Source organism: Phodopus roborovskii, unplaced genomic scaffold (genome assembly GCF_943737965.1).
Source record: "Phodopus roborovskii unplaced genomic scaffold, PHOROB, whole genome shotgun sequence".
Taxonomy (NCBI): Eukaryota; Metazoa; Chordata; class Mammalia; order Rodentia; family Cricetidae; genus Phodopus; species Phodopus roborovskii.
The window spans coordinates 8,639,893-8,647,855 of NW_026126482.1; positions in this window are offsets into that span (position 1 = coordinate 8,639,893).

Consider the following 7,963-nt stretch of genomic DNA (forward strand, 5'->3'; position numbering starts at 1 on the left):
CAGACAAGGAGGAATGCTCGCACTTGGAGACAGACTTCCTGGAAGAGGCATTGCGGTGCGTGCTGGCTAGGTGAAAGGTTTGAGTGACAGGAGCCAGGAGGAACGACAAAGGCTCTAGTGGAGACAGGTAGCTGTGAGATGTGCATTCTCTTAGAGACCCTGCACTGATGAGAGTACTAACCCAAATTCCTGGACATTTCTACTTTGCCTGCCATGGTCTAACCCACAGCTTCTTTAACTCCCGAGACCCTACATGTGGTTACACAGCTGAACCGGGGTTAACGATAAGAATTTGGTTACATGAAATTTGGAGCAGGAAGAGTTGGGTGAGGGAGAAGGAAGCAGGTGCAGGAAGGATTGTGTGTGTGTGTGTGTGTGTGTGTGTGTGTGTGTGTGTGTTGGGGGGGGTAACTAAGACCAAAGGCCTTTGAGAAAAGTCTAGAAATTTCCTAACATATATGCAGGTGCATATATCCAATGTGTTGAAAGGGAGAGGGGACGAGCCCCTTCCTGGACACCATAGACTGCCAAATAAAAAGCCCAGTGCCAGAAATGGGTTGGGTTACTTCTTTTGGAGCTGTTGGTCAGCAGGGTCCCACAGAGCACCAATCACTACAGGTTAAATTGCCATTGCTTTTGGTTATTTTCCAGAACTTGCTGGTGAGACCCTAATGCTGAAGATACCACATTCTTGAGTCATGGTTAGACCAAATCTGATCTCATAGTGTTATGCACACCACTAGCTTATCTGGTTTACCAATCTTACCTGGTTTACCAGTCTTACTTGGCTATGGATCCTGTCATCTGCAGGAATGACTTGCCTGGCAGGATATTCGTGCCACTGGTGTGATAGTGGCATGAATGTTTTAGAAACCAATCCCCACTTTCTGATTGGAGTTAGGGCCTGTTGCACAAGGTGGAATCCAGGCTTGTCACTTGCTATCAGGGTCAAGAGTCTGTGGTCAGTTATGTCATAGGCCGTAGGGGAGAACCTACCATGTTAGTTTGCTAGCTTCACGTAGAGTTACACTGATCCCTTATTGTAATACTGATAGATTGATTAGTGGTGTATCAGCCTTCACAAAGAAGCTTCTTTAGCAGGAGGAGGTGATCAACAGAAACTCACAACTGATCAGCAAGCAGAGGAAAAGCAGCTGCAGAGTGTTCGGCCCCAAACGAGGCATCTCTATCACAGCCTCTGTCTCTTGGCTCAGGGATTGTAGTGGAGGGGGGGGGGAGTGTAAGAACCAGAGGGGATGGATGGCTGCAGAGCAATAGTGTCTTCAGGACACCACGGTGTGGTCTCACATAGGAATCCACAGCAGGGGCAGCAGCATGTATGCGCCTTGTGCAACGTCAGGCCAGATAAAATCCCAGCATGGGAGGTGTAAGGCAGTCATGGAGTTCTGCACTGGGGGCTTATTGGCAATGGATGGATGCTGGAAGAGTCAGTTTTCTTCAAAGAGGTAGCCCCCAGAGGCCACCTGTGCCCCAGCAGATGGCCTACACCAGGGCGCATACTGGCAGTGCTGAGTGGACTGGATAAAATGAACCAGGAAGCGAGTGGAGTTGGAGGGAATGGTAGCAGTGATGATGGGAGAGGGGCTGGAGGGGAAGGGATTAAAGCATGCCCGATGCATGTGTGAGGTTCACAGGGACCAAAAACTAAGTCCGAATCAAATTCACAACTAACCTGGGGGCTTTGGGACAGGCTTCAGCTGTCTGGTGTTGGGTGCTTTGCCACAGCCCTGGTTCTGAACACACAACTGTGTACTTTGTGTTGTGTACTGTCATGCTACGCAATGCCAACGAATGGTCTCCAGATACCACAGCTCAGATTTGAGACTTCTGCCCGCTATGAATTGCAGCGTTTTTATGCTCTTAAACAAAACATTAAAGATTTCAATGTTTCCAACATTTCTCAGCATGCAAGTATCAAATTAGTCTATCTTTGGATTATATTGTGTTAGAACATTTGATTTTAAAAATTGCTGTTGACTTGCTGACTTGTTTCATTTTTTAAAAAGTCATTAAATGAATTTTGACTTTGAATTAGAATAGCATTTTCAATAGCTTCTGAAGTGGCCTAAATGTACTTTGATCATTTTGTACTGAGTGTATGAAATGATGTTCTCAGTACTGACCTTTTTTTTGGGGGGAGGGGAGGGGATTTCTTGAGACAGGGTTTCTCTGTACTTTTGGAGGCTGTCCTGGAACTCACTCTGTAGACCAGTCTGGCCTTGAACTCACAGAGATCTTCCTGTCTCTGCCTCCCAAGTGCTGGGGTTAAAGATGTGTGCCACCACCACCCAGCAGTATTAACCATTTTAAATCAAAATATCAACTCTGAAAAACATGGAAAATATCCTACAATTTTTAATATTCAGCTAATATTTTATTCTTTTTTTTTTAAAGTAAAACCAGTAAATTTAATTAGTTAAAATCAAGTTTGGGGTGAGGGTTAGGGTCAGCATCACTTCTAGGAGCCAAGAACTGATGACACAGAGAAGTCCACCAGATGCTCCCTGTCCACCTCCCATTGTGCCTTCAAGACAGGAAGCACAGAGTCCTCTGCCCGGCACCAGGTCAACTTCCAGCCGCTCAGAGATCACAGGGCATGCAATCCCCATCCATATCTGCTCCACAGGCAGTTCCAGATCAGAGTCACCTGAGCGGCATGCTGCACCGAGCCAGGAAGAGGGGTTTGAAGGGTTAGGGGTCTTTAGAAGGACCATCTGTGAGGTCAGCATCAGAGGCCTAAAGGGGACAAGAAAGCTGTAGCCAGCAAGGGAGAAGGCTCGGCCCCGACAGCCAGGTTCGCTGACACAGACCGTCTGAAGGGCAGGGCTGAGCCGAGCAGGAGGGACTGCTAGACCGGAAACCAGCGCAGACCGCCATGCTTAGGGCCAGTCGCTCTGTCTCCAGTCTGCCACAACCTGACAGTCATAGCGGCTCCAGGCTTGACATGAGTTGGATGGTCAGGAGTAAATCCCTGGCTTGCAACCTTCCAGAGTTTCTGGTTTTCATCATGGTAGTAACCAGTACTTACACAGGTAAGATTGAGTGGGGATAGCCCCAGGGGAAGAGCAGCCATGATGCTAATATTTTATTCTTTATACAAAAATAAACACAGTGCAATGATATGACATTTTGCTTTAGTTTTTTGTTTTGTTTTCTTTTTCTTTCTTTCTTTTTTTTCTGAGACATATTTTCTCTGTGTAGTCCTGGAACTCTCTCTGTAGACCAGGCTGGCCTCTAACTCACAGAGATCCTCCTGCCTCTGCCTCCAAGTGTTAGGATCAAAGGTGTGAGCTACCACCACCACCTGGCTTTGTGTTTGTTTTTAATAAAGGATAATACACGTATGCCAAAGAATTTAAAAAATAAATTTCTTGGGCCTGGAGAGATGGTTTAGTGGATAAGAACACTTGGCTATTCTTCTAGAGTACCCAGGTTCAATTCCCAGCACCTACATGTTGGCTATCAATTATCTATTACTACAGTTCCAAGGGATTCAATGCCATCTTCTGGCCTCTTCAGGCACCAGGCATAGACAGATTTCAGGGAACCCTCCCCTGCACCCCACCTCAACTCAAACCTTTAATCCCAGTGTTTGGGAGTCAGAGGCAGGCAGATCTCTGTGAGTTCAAGGCCAGTCAGGGCTACATAATAAAAGCCTATCTCTAAATAAATAAATTTATGCTTTATTTTTAGTCAGTGTTTTATTTGTATTCCTATTTTGTATACTTATATGCCCCTGTGGTAGTTTGAATGTGATTGGCCCCCATAATCTTATAGGGAGTGGCACTATTAGGAGGTGTGGCTTTGTAGGGTAGGTGTGGCCTCGTTGGAGGAAGTGTGTCACTGTAGGGGGCGGCTTTGAGGCTTCCTGAACTCAGGATACATACTGCACATTGTATCAGTTGACTGATTCACTGTTGCCTGTGGGATGTAGGACTCTTAGCTACTACTCCAGCACTACATCTGCCTGCATACTACCACAGTCCCTGCCATGGACTGAACTGAACCTCTGAAACTGTAGGCAAGCCATCCCGATTAAATGTCTCCTTTATAGGAGTTGCCGTGGTCATGGTGTCTCCTCACAGGGACAGAAACTCTAACTATGACACTCATGGTTGCATAAAAAGAATTTTTGGCCCAAATAATAAGCAGCCCCAGTGTAATAGATGTACTTCCTGGACTATCTGTTCACCTTCAGACTCTGGGCTCTCCCAGGCCCCTGTCTCCCTCTGTGGGTCATGGGGAAGTTGATCCAGAATGGGATTTGTACACTGGGGCTCTCTGATGAAACCAGCCGGACACCAGAGCCTCTGCTGCTCAGCCTATGCCTGCTTGGCATTTCAGCATCCACAGGTGTGCACCCCTGACTCAGCTTCTATAATTTGGCCTGTTTAAACTCAGAAGCACTGGGGCTGCAACATCACCTGGCCTCAGGCTTCTGTTTTGTAAACTGCAACATCTGTAAGTAGTGCCTTTCCCACTGGTGAGGGAGGGCTGAGTGCCCTCCAGTGCGCTCAGCACAGAGGGGCTCACACACAGCACAGAAGGCGGCTTTCCGTTAGACTCTCCAGTCCAGCACAGCCTCTCTCTGATGAAAAGGGAGGATGGGTGATGGAGAGGCGCTTTTGGCTGGCTGTGAAGGGGCGAAGGGGGTCGTCAGCTTGAGTGCCTTGCCTGACTTTAAGCAGTTGGAAGTTCTGTTTTAGAATGACCACCTGGGGCAGAGCAGAGACTTGCAGATCAGAAGGAAAATGCTGGAGGCTGCTGCACAGCGGAGCAGCCCAGAAAAGCTTAAACCCCGCTGTTAGGTCTGGCCCGGGAGCTCCAGCTCTTGTTGGCTGCTCCTTGTTGTAACATAACAGTGGAACTTAAAAGGAAATGTTTACTTCAGCTGAGGGAGGCAGGGAGGGAGAGGAGGGAGGCGGGAGGGAAGTAGAGGATGGAGAATGAAAAATCCTCTTTAAGGGCATGCCCCAATGAACTGCTTCCTCCAATTAGGCCCCACCTCCTAATTTTCACCACTGTGTAATCTCACCAAGTTTAAATCTCCAACGCTGTCCAGGAGACAGTGTTGCTGCCGGTGAATTCTTTCTGTTACAAGGACATAGGTCCACCGTGTAGAAGGGTCAAGCCACAGATCGTCCACACACATATGGCCATATGGCCTTGATCTCCTTAACCTTTGTGAGCTTGTTTCCTTCTCTGTAAACCAGATACTACCCGATGATTCCAAAGAAAGTTGTAAGAATTCTGGGTGACTGACTGCTCAGCACAGTTCTGCTGACACCATCCAGCAGTAGGAGGCTGTTATGTTATTCGTACCCCAGGCGAGGCTGTAGCAGAGTCCAGGGAGAAAGGGACCCAGGCTAGCGGCCGAGGAGGGAGAGCTGGGGATGTGGTTTTCAGGTTCAAAGCTCTGTGATCCTTCCTCGGAGGAGCGGCTAAGACCTGTCGGCTGGGTCCCTGTGTGGCCGCTAGAGGGGAGCAGAGGCAAGGCTGAGGGCGGAAACCTGCTCCAGCTGTCAGCCCTCATTCCCTGTGGTGGAGCCTTGCACGGGCTGTGTGCCTGCCTCGTCTGTCCATCCTTCCCCTGTACACCAGCTGTTGTTTTTTGGAAACGCTCAGTGTTCCCCTTGCCTTAACGCCCGGGGCCAGTAGCAGGTGAAATGTGCGTTTAAATTTCTGAAGACACAGCCTGGACAGAAAGTGGGCCTGCTTCCGGCAGCTCTGCCAGCTACTTGGGGGTGTGCTCCATCTCGCACCCCCCTGCTTCCCAGCTCTTTTTGGCACTCTTTGATCTTGTGTGTGGAGTATTAAAGTGCGCCTCAGATCCTTAATCCATTTTGAAGGCTGGCTGGGAGCAGCGTTTCTGGGGGCCCACTAAACACACTGACTGGCTGAAACATTTCAGAGATGGTTTTCCTTCCAAGGTCATGGATTGTGTGGAGGAGAAGGAAGACAACAGGGCACCTTCATAGGTTCTGGAGCATTGCCACGCCGGGTATATTGATTTATCCCATAGCATCCGTAAGACGTGCCTGTGGAGATCGCTCCGTGGGTAAAGTGCTTGCCATGCAAGCTCGAAGACTCAATTTGTTCCCCAGAACGCATGTAAAAAAGTCCAGTGTGGGTTGTATCCAGTGCTCTGGAGGCAGATAGGTCGATCCCTGGGTTCACTCATCAGCCAGCCAAATTTGCAAACTTGAGGCCGTTGAGAGAGGCCTTGCCTGGAAAAAGAAAGTTGATAGCTTCCGAGGAACCACACGGGGTTGACCTCCAGACTCCATCTCACCGGAACACAACAGTATACAGCCTCACACGGAGATGTACACCCCAGAACACACAGTCCTATGAGTTTTACATAGTACCCATAGTACATGTTCCAGCTGCCCACTGGGAGTTTTAATCCCAAAGTGGGGCTTAAGGGAGGTTGTATTAATTTTTCTCATTGCTGAAACCAAATGCCCAGGAGAGAGAGAGAGAGAGAGAGAGAGAGAGAGAGAGCCCATGGCTGCACGGTGGCATGGGCCTGGTGCTGGAGTATGAGGCAGCTAGTCACAGTTTATCCACAGCCCTGAAGAGGGGGGGGGGGATGAATGCTGGCCCTCATGGGGCTTTTCTTCCTTTTCCTTCTTTAGTCACTCTGTGAACCCAGCCTACACGATGTGGTGCCACCCACATTAAAGGGACACGTTTTAAATTTTTTTCCATGAACTTCTTTTTTATATAATTTATTTTTATTTGATGTGCATTGGTGTTTTGCCTGCATGATGGTGTCAGGTCTCCTGGAACTAGAGTTACACACAGTCGTGAACCGCCATGTGAGTGCTGGGAATTGAACTCAGGACCTCCGACAGAGCAGTCAGGGCTCTTAACTACTGAGTTATCGTTCTAACCCCTTAAAGTTACCTCCTACCTTCTCAGTTAAACCTGCCTGGAAAACCCCTCACACACGTCCCCAGAGAGTGTCCCCTTGGTGATTCTAAATGAAGTCAAGTTGACAGTCAAGACTGACAGGTTGCTCTAGCAAGACACACAGGGCTCGAAGACGGTTCCATCAGATATTCCAATGGTGTGCCTGACTCCAAAGTCCAAGCTTTTTCCTTTTTAAAATACTGGGGCTAGCCCATTTCACTTTTATCCAGACGCTTTCCAACATGAGTATATAGACACTAACCGCTTGGAAGGAGAAAGCCAGGGCTTTGACCATACCCAGCTCCCACTCCCTGGGAACTCTGGATCCCACAGTGTGGTACCAACCAAAAGAATGGATTCAGCGTTGGACTGCCTGGGTTTGAATCCTCAGTCACCCACCAGAGACGTTCCCCCCCCCCATGCGTTTTAGAGAGGTTTAACAGAAAGGGAAGGCCCACTTTGGCTGTAGGCAGGGGCCGTCCTGTGGGCTGATGTCACATACTGGTTAAGAGGGGAAAGAGAGAAAGCCCCAGGAGGGCCAACACTCTGCTTCTTGTCTGTGGATAACCTGTGACCTCGTACCACAGCTGCTGTGGCTGTGTGACTGTCTCCATGGGGGCAGGTAGACTTCCGCTTCTGAGCTTTAGTTCCTTCTGAAGGGAGAAGCCTTCCCTCAGACACTTGACACACAAACAACCTCCCTGTCTTAGAGACTTAGAGTCTCATCCATTAGTTAGGCATTCACATCTGTGTCAAATATGAAACAGCTTTAAGAAAAGATTATTTGGCTCATTCTGAGTGAGGTAGACCCAGAAAGACAAATATAGTATGTACTCATGAGTAGATACCAGACATAAAGTAAAAGATACCCAGCCTACAACCCACAACTCCAGAGAAGCTAGAACCCTCTTCCAGAAACAGATGGAAGCAGATGCAGAAATCCACAGCTAACCATTGGGCCGAGCTCCTGGAGTACAATCGAAGTGAGCGAGGAATGATAATACGAACAAAGGAGTCGAGACCATGA